The sequence below is a fragment of the Microcebus murinus genome, chromosome X (assembly GCF_040939455.1).
Source record: "Microcebus murinus isolate Inina chromosome X, M.murinus_Inina_mat1.0, whole genome shotgun sequence".
Lineage (NCBI taxonomy): Eukaryota > Metazoa > Chordata > Mammalia > Primates > Cheirogaleidae > Microcebus > Microcebus murinus.
Genome location: NC_134136.1, coordinates 89,401,207 through 89,410,172, shown reverse-complemented (window position 1 = coordinate 89,410,172; position 8,966 = coordinate 89,401,207). Strand labels below are relative to the sequence as shown.

Genomic DNA, 8,966 nt, shown 5'->3' with positions numbered 1-8,966 from the left:
GTTTCCTACACTATCAGGAGTTTCCTGTAGGTTATCCATTTAATTCATCTTACAAAAATCAAATCAACATAATGTGAAAAGTATAAAGAATCTTAGTATCTAATAATAACAGATTCATAGTAGTAAAAGGGAAGTCGTTCTTTGTATTTACCACCAAGGTGGCAGAGTCTGGCTAGTTGTTCAGCAAGCCATTTTCCTTCTTCTCCTGGGTACAAGACCAGACTACAACTCCCAGCCTCCTTTGCAGTGTGGCCATGTGACCAAGAGCCAGTGAATGGAAGGCGAGGGTGAGTGTGGCCTCTATCACTACCTAATTGTGCTTCTGGCTCTACAAATATCACCAAGAAATGAATGGGGAGTTTCTAGCGTGGGCTTTAACTAATAACTAATTTATTAAGACATCATGGTATTTGTGAGGGGTACGAGCTATACAGCGTTGAAAGTCCCACCATTTGGACTGGGGTAGGTGTTATCTACCCATCCTCAGATCTTCTTCCTATTTCCTCCAAACCTGAGGTGTCTGAGAAGAGGGCCTCTGAGACAAATGTTGATGTAAAAATATTTTTCTTACAGTTTATCAAGAAGGGGATATTGAAACTTGAAAAGCAAAAGTTTTTGGTCTAAACAACTAGAAGCTGAAAATTGCCAAGATGAGGAAAGACTACAGGAGAAGCAGGTTCTCTTTTATACCTGAATATAAGGTGCCATTTTTACATCTTTTTTTGTGACTTGTCTGTTCATGTCTTTTGAACATTTTCTGTTGCATATTTGATCGTTTTAAACTCAACTGCAAAAAGTTGTTTGCATGGCGGGTATGTTAACTTCTTAGCTATAAGATAGCTTGCAAATAGTTTCTTCCAGCTTGCCACTTGTCTTTTGATCTTGCTTACATTGCTTTTTACTGTACAAAAATATTTTAATTTTTAGGTAGTCAAATTTATCCATCTTTTCTTTTATTATATTTGCACTTTGAGTTGTAGTTAGAAGGCCTGTCACTATCCCCTACAACTCATTTTTACTTGGCAACTACTATATCCAAGGCATTAGATGAGATGTTAAAAGGAAGACAAAACTGAACAAAATTCAACTCTTATACTGAAGAAAATATGGATCATAGTTTATTTGTCCTTGATCCAAAAAGAAAATTTTTATATTCAGTATTTGAGTACAAATAGCTTACAGGTAGCCTTGACCAGAATTCCAGGGACTAATTTTTCTGAAGCAAAAATCAACACACATAATCAAATGGGATCAAATATAGGATAGTAGTCGATGGGGGAGGGGTGCTCTGGAATCAAAATGCTCTGGGTTTAGTTCTGTAACTTACCAGCTGTGTAATTTTAAACAAGTTCCTAAACCTCTCTGAACCTCAATCCCAGAATCTAATAATAACTACCTTGTAGGGTTGCTCTGGAAATTAAAGGAAATTATGCATAAAAAAATGAAAAAATGCTTAGTGCAGTGCCTGACACACAAGCAAACCCCAATTAAGAAAAACTCTGTTATTTTGCCCACCCGGTTCCACTTTCTTCTGATTATCCATCTTAATACCTCACTCACCCTGGCCACATATGTGAACTCATGACCCAGGCAGGGGCAATCAGAAACTTTCCTTGGGATTTTTAAAATAGAATTTAAGAGAAGGTGCCCTCTTTCCTTTGGAAGGTGGAGATGGCGAAAAGTGAACCCAAGAGTGGTCAGCAACCATGGTTTCTTTCTCATGGGAAAGGTCAATGTCAAGAAAAAAGAGAATGAAATTAGCACTGATGAAAAATGGAGAAAACTTTGATAAAATTCAGGTTCTTGGTTCCTGTTTTCTCTGAGGTCTAGCTACACTTCTGACCTTAATGTTGATTTACATGAGCAGATAAGTCTTATTTGGAGCAAGTTGAATTATTTACTTGAGTCCAAATGGCTTCGAGTGATACATATTTGAAATCAGAAATGTTTAGAAAAATCTAAGTATGTAAATACTCCAACTATGACCCTTGAGAGTGGGATGGATTCAACTATAAAGAGACTATGTAGCAAAACATCTTAGAAAGTACAAGGTGTGACATTTGTAGACGATGAAGACGATGAGGAAAGACTGCCCCCCAACCCCTCAGCCATTTCTCCCTCTCCTTGAAAGACCATTTGTGGAATTTCAAGTAGCTGCGTTTTCTCAAACAGGTGAAAGAAACTTGTACTGTGATGTATAATTTCTGGGAGCCTCCTAAAATATGGGAAAAAAGAATCACCTTGGAAATTGAAAACTAGGGAGAGAGAGCAAATATTGAAGCATTAACATGGATGCTGTTCGTAGCCTTTCATTTGCAGTCATTTCCATCTGCAAAATATTAATTATAACTGTGATTAAGTTTGCCTTGTATTAAATAGATTGCATTTGGATTAAGGTGAATGTCTGGGTCAATTATCGTATATCTCAGTTAATTCACACATTCCTAGGAAAACACATCAAATTATATAACTAATCTTTCATCGGAGTCTCAAGCACTCATATTTACTTATTTTAAATTCTTATCTTCATGCAATACTTGTAAGCAAAGCCATTGCCTTTCACTTCCCAATGTGAGAACTGCATTTGTTTTTCTTTCCCAAAGAAACAAACTGAGGAATGTAATAACGAGCCCAAACTGGTTTCCTGGGAAAGGACAAGAAAGTAAATGGAAATGCTGGCCAGAGTATGTTGCCACCCAAGGAGGACCCTGATAGCAAGAAATGGTTTTATTTCCAGGTAAACTGTCCTGCACATAAAAGCTCACAGGCCCTCCTCCCAAGCCTGTTTTGTCTCAGCGGCCACGTGCGATGGAATTGTGACGGCAGCCTGTGCCCCCCCTTAAGTCTCTCTCATCTGATACAGAACACAGCCTGGTTAAAACAGTCGAAATCCCAAGTTGGCTTCCCTATTTCATGAGCACGATGTTTCTTAAATGTCTTCCACGGAGCTTGAACATTCCCTTTGAAATGAATCATAGAGGACAGCAGATGGCGCTCTTCCCTCTATTATGCTGTTGACAGGCTCGCTACCCAGAGGAAGGATTTTGTTTTTCTGGGTTTCTGGGGGTTGACAATGGATACACGTTCCAGTTTGAGATGACACACCCATTACTGTTTCATCCTGTCCCTCTCTTGGGCCACTTTCCTTTTCTCTCCGAGCTGGATGACCTTCTAGTTGGAAAACCACCGAATAAAATGAGTGGTTGCTGGCAGCAGCCTTGAGCCCAACAAGGAATACCTGAGCAGAGGAATGCATTGTTTTCTGTACAGCTTTCGGTGTTCCTGCACCGGAAAGGGCTAGAAGTCTTGCTTCATTCTCTGTGGAAGCCTAAATGGGTGGTTGAGATTTGTGTTGGGTCCAGCCCCTCAATCATCTCCCCCCTAAGGGAAAGCAGACAGGAAGCTGTAAAATGCAGAGCAGTCACACCCTTAGCCTCCATTTCTCATTGTGCAATCTCCTTGTTTAAGGCTGACACTGTTCCTGCTGTCAGCATGGGGTAATGAATGTCACAGAGCACATGCTGGGCTCAGAAGAGGGATACTTGAGAAACATGAGTTTAAAGAGTCATGGGTGAATGTAACCCACACACTTTCCCCCCCAACAGAATAGCTGTCTGTCCCTGCAGCAGCTGGGGAATGTAGCCAGTCAGCATTATGGCTAGAAGGAGAATAGGAGGAATTCTTACAGAAAAATGGAAGATTCTAAATATTTTCCTAGGAGACCTTTAAAAAGCCATGGATATGGAAAGATTTATTCCTTAGATCAGGCGGGTTTTTTAATATTTATTCTAGATAAAATGCCTACTTCCTTTGTCCGATTCCCTTTATTTTTGTGAGCTATTGTGGTTTCTATCTGAACTTTCAGTCTGCCCTCCTCCCCACAAAGAGGGCTACAGAATTCCCTAATAAGGCGATAGGTTCCTGCCTGTCACGCATGTGGTCATGGCTGGGCTATGTGTGAAGGGAGCCAAGGAAACAGAAAAGCCACAACCTTTTTTGGAAAGTATCCTGCCTTCCTGCCTGGGGAAACATGAGAATTGCTTTGGTGCCTCTTGCCCCCAAGGTGGAGAGGATTATGTGTTTTGGCCCAAATGCCTTTCAACTTATGGGTTTAGTGGTGAAACTTACCAATCGGAGCAGAGTGTGCATTAATATTTATCACCATTCATTTAAAACCTTTCTTTAAAGGCTTATTACATAGCCAGTTTGCTTTACATACAGGAAAAAAAAAAGCCTATCGGATATATGACATGGTTACATTCCAAATATTATTGTACCTGCCTATAAACTTGGGTAGAATCTCATTTTTATAAGTTTGAAGAAACTTCCAAATTGCTATTAATATATGAGATCCAAAGCTCATTAAACTTGAAGCCTATTGCTATAATATACTGAAATATACTGTGCTGTTTCCTGGGTTTAAAATTTACTTGCACAAAGCAAATGTTAGGTATACGATTCATTTGCAAATGACATGTGGGGAGAGGGAGGAAGAGGTAGGTACTCAAAGGATGTGCTTGGCTTGTTCTAACACATTAGAGCCAGACAAGGTAAATGGTACTACATTCTTCTGCAATGTATTTTAATGCAACACAATATCTTAATAAAATATGACATGTTTTTCAAAAAAATAAAAAAAAAAAAACCCCTTCTTTAACTCGGAGAGACACCACATGAGAAATGCTTTCTGGCAGCATTCTCTCCCCGTGGACTGCTTGACATTCTCTTCCTTATATTGACAGCATCTGCTAACTAGTGACAAATGTGCCAGGGTGGTGGCAATGTCCTAAGTGAGAATTGTCTATTCCACCTCTTACCTCAAAATGTTTTCCTAAAAACACTAGCCTTTCTTAAAAACTTTTTGCCTCAAACTGGTTCAAATTCTGGATGGCAGTTAACAAGCAGATCAGGGACTTGGAGGAATTGTGGGGCAGCGTAGACGATCTATCTAGGATGTACATGTATACTGTAGACCTTATTAGGTACATGCAGACTAAAGAAGTATGTAAAGGAAAAGTCCATAACATAGTGGATGTTTTTTGGAAACCATAGCTAAGATGAATTCTAAGCTCTGAATGGATTGTTAACATACACTAGGCTTGCCCCAATCTTCAACTTTTTTCCAAACCATATTTTAAACATTGCTACCCAAAATCGATTACTCATCAGCTGGTACAAAGTGGTGGTCAGGTCACCACCCTTTTTCTCCCTTTGTTCCTCTTCAGCATTTTCCTCCCCCTGGATGGAATTATAATCTAGTTAGAGATAGGACCAGATTTATATATTTGTGATTCCCATTCAGTGCCCAGCATTTACATAGTATAGGTGCCCAATTAACATGTGTTGACCGAATATAACTGGAAGAGCCAACCCTGCTCTTTGCTCTGGACAAAGGGAAAATAAATCTCTGTACTTTTTCCTTTCCTTTACAGAAACCAGAAGGGGGTGGAAGCCAGCCTATGAATTTTTTTCTGGTCCAAGGTAAAGAAGAGCATTTGATTCAAATATTGTGGCAAGTCTTTGTATAATTAATTTTGAAAAGTAGAAATTAAAGGTAAATGCCTCTGCTGTTTGAAGTGGCACTGCTATATATAGGCTCTGTGTCCTCGGTACTAAGATGCCCTTATCAATGGTCTAGAAGCAGGAGGATGAGAACAGAGAACCCACTTTCTGTATAGTAGTAGACTATGTTGCCATTTCCATTGTGGGTGAAAGAACCAAATTCAATTGTCCTATAGTGGACTGAGGCTCCCTAGTTTTTGCGAATTACTGTTATATGGATGTGTGTACATATGCATGCGTGTCCACCAAGCAGAAGTTACTCATAGGAAACTGGAACGTTGCAGGAAAAATGAGGGAGTGGCTTTACTTCCACTGGCAGGGGCTTCAAAGGGTTTTCTGAGTAGCCCAGAATGTGGCTTCTCTATTCTGAATGTTTCTGGGCATTATTTATGTCCTGAGGGTGGTCATGGTGGGGAAAGGACCTAGGGCAAACCTACCTATTGTCAGGAGAGGAGAGAGCTTCCACTAAAGAGAATGGAAATGTCGAGAACGAGTTCCATCTTGAGGAGAAAGAAGTAAGCATAGAGTTTGTAATAACAACTGGTAACATTTATCAAGGGCTTATTATCCACCAAACCCCGTGCTAAACACTATACACTCATTTGTGTATAGTGCAACTACCCTATGAAGAAGGTATGATTACTACCCCTGATGTACAGATGGGGAAATTGAGGCAGAGAGAGTTTAAGTAACTTGTCCAAGGTCACACAGGAATGGTAGAGCACAGATTTGGAGGTAGGAGGGGAGCTGAGAAGTGGAGTGCATAAAAATGCTCATCACAGCTGACAAACCCCTAATACCTGAATGAGGGCCATGGAGGGAACTGGCATTTCTCTTGTTGAAGCAAGAATAGTATGGCTTCCTTGTCTGAAAGAGAGAGAGAGAGAGAGAGAGAGAGAGGCGCCAAGTGCAGGATCACTGGAGCCCAGGAGTTCAAGAGCAACCTGGGCAACATAGAGAGGCTGCCTTTTAAAAAAAGGGCAGGGGAAGAAAGAGAGAAAATTAAAAAGTGGTGTTAGAACTCCCTAACTGGGTGAGAGTAACTAGGCAACTCCAATAATTTATTGCACCTGATTTGCATTTCTAGTGCATTGTGTAATTGCCAAAAAGTAACAGTCGTGGGCTCTATTTAGTCCCACTACCTTATTCACAAAATCTAGTCAAGCACATTTCTTAAATGGCTTCCTGCTTTAGTTACTGCAGTTCAGTGCTCTGCCAAGTGGCACTGAAGGGTTGGAAGACCATTGCTGAGAGGGGTGGGGATGTAGGTTCATGTGTGAAGACTAGAGACGCCTGGATAATGGTGGAGTTGGCTATCTGCCCACATCCCTCAGGACTGGCACCTTCATAGCCCCCCCCCACCTTGATTTGTGTTTCCTCAGAAGCCCCTGTGCCATGGATTTGAATGCAAGTCACTTATTTGAGGGGTGCTTCCAGGAAGCATTGGATTGGGAGTGGGAAAATGAGATAGGTAAGGGAAAGAAGTCAATAAATAGAGCTTTGTCAAGTGGGTTTTATGGCGGGCAATAGGAGCTCAACCCAATTGGGTAACTCAGAGGTACCGTTATAGAATGTGTGCCTAAACTTTTTCCTCCTAAAGGTTGAGGGAGGTCAGTCATAGCTGGGGACTACTTCTGGGGTGGAGTTATTTTCTGGCATTTCCGGCTTGCTGTGGGTGGGCAAGCTTGGACCATCAAAGACAGCCGTCAGGCAGAGCTGAGAGAGTGGCAGCTGGAAGTCAGGCCAGAGAACACTAGGGGTATGGTTGCGCCCCAGCTTCCCCTTCTGTGGAACCCGCATATCCACACCTTCCTCAAACTTTCCACCTGCTCAGCCCAGGACTAAGGCTGTGGCTTCCGGGAGGAAGAGGAAGAAGCTCACTGCCCCCCATGCTCACATCTTACTGATTGTTTATCAAAACAGTGGCACTCAGTGCCATTTGCTTCCCTGGCTAGCCAAGAAAGTCTTGTTTCTTCAAGTTTCTGAGACATCAGGAAACACCATTATTTTATTCTGGCTTGAGCATTGTAGCTTGGGACCAGAATGAATCGACTGGAGAATTAGGCTGAGCACCTACCACCCATTAAATCATTGTTTCCAATATAAGCATGCTTTTGGAGTTCTTAAAATATGTACAGAAACCTTTGGAAGAGGCCATCTTTGTGAGTTGGGTGTGGTCTTGGTTCTGCCTGTGTGTCCAGGCTGTCCTCTCCGCTATCACGGTGGCCCTCCAGTTGTCTGTATTTGGATAAATGGGGTGGTGCATAGGATAAAATGCTTCAGAATTTGAGGCATCTGTTCCAGGCCTTTGTGATCGGGGAGAGTACCCGTCCTCTGCCATCTATCTAAGGGGAGCTATCTTGCCATTCCAACGTGTCTAATGTCCTCGAAGTGTTCTGGAAAGAGGGCCAAGCTTCTTGTTATTCTGGGTCATGCCCCTCTTGGGCAGTGGTGATTTATTGTGGGTGTGTGCATGTTCTTGCCTAGGCAAAAAAAGAGGTGCAATTGAGCTGTTGGGTTGATTTATTTGGCTCTTTCCTAGTATTGTCAAGAGGGCAGACATCTTAGAGAACTTACATGTAACTCAAGGAACAGACTGAAGGTGAAGAAAGCTCAAAAGGCACAAAAAAATCATGCGATGGATGCTGTAAGGTCAAATGAATAGGAAAAATATAAGAGATGGGGCCAAGGCAAACTCACGAAATCTCAGCCTCCCTTCTTATTTTTCATGTCCTGGAAGATCAAATACCCTAAACAGAGGAATGTATGAACCGAGCCACAGTTGGATCTCGTTACAAAATTACAGACCAAAGGAAAGACTGCAGCTGCCTAGGGAATCTGTTTCCCTCTTCATTCCTGTTCATTTGTATGTAATTCTTAGTCACTCTTGTGAGACAATTTTAAAAATAGAAGCTCTGCAATGCATTGGCAGGCTACTTGTTGACAAGCTAATACTGTTAGACGCTTGATTGCTCCAAAGAGATGGAGAAAATCAACAGAGGCTACAAAATCTATCCTGTAAGCCAAGGAGAAAATCAGCAGAGGGTTCCACCCTGTATGGCAAATGTGATGGTCTTTGTGTATTCCTCTTCTTATAATAATTCTTGCTTCCAAATTCCAAGATTTGATGGATAAAGTTCATTTATATGCCATGAGGGAGCCTTCTGGTGTGCTCCAGAATGCTCTATAACAGAGGTCGATAAACTTTTTCTGTAAAGGACCAGATAATAAGTATTTTAGGCTTCCCAGGCACGAAGTGTCTGTTGCCACTACTTGGTAGTGCAAATGAAGCAGATGACGATGTGTAAACAAACATGACTGTGTTCTACGAAAACTTTATTTACAAAAACAGGCTGGATTTTCAGTCTGTGGGCAGCAGTTTGCTCATCCCATCTCTCCCTCTT

At 41.5% G+C, this 8,966-nt stretch overlaps 1 long non-coding RNA gene across 2 annotated transcripts; it reads left to right on the top strand.

Moving 5' to 3' along the window:
* Positions 1 to 262: 262 nt before the first annotated feature.
* On the top strand, positions 263 to 5,544 carry LOC105882335 (uncharacterized). Of its 2 annotated transcripts, none has more exons than XR_001159159.2 (4): positions 263 to 287; positions 574 to 701; positions 2,604 to 2,737; positions 5,433 to 5,544. It is a non-coding gene; the product is annotated as an uncharacterized LOC105882335 (long non-coding RNA). The 2 variants fall into 2 exon arrangements; XR_012915926.1 differs by lacking the exon at positions 263 to 287 and adding an exon at positions 305 to 462.
* The last annotated feature ends 3,422 nt before the right edge of the window (positions 5,545 to 8,966 follow it).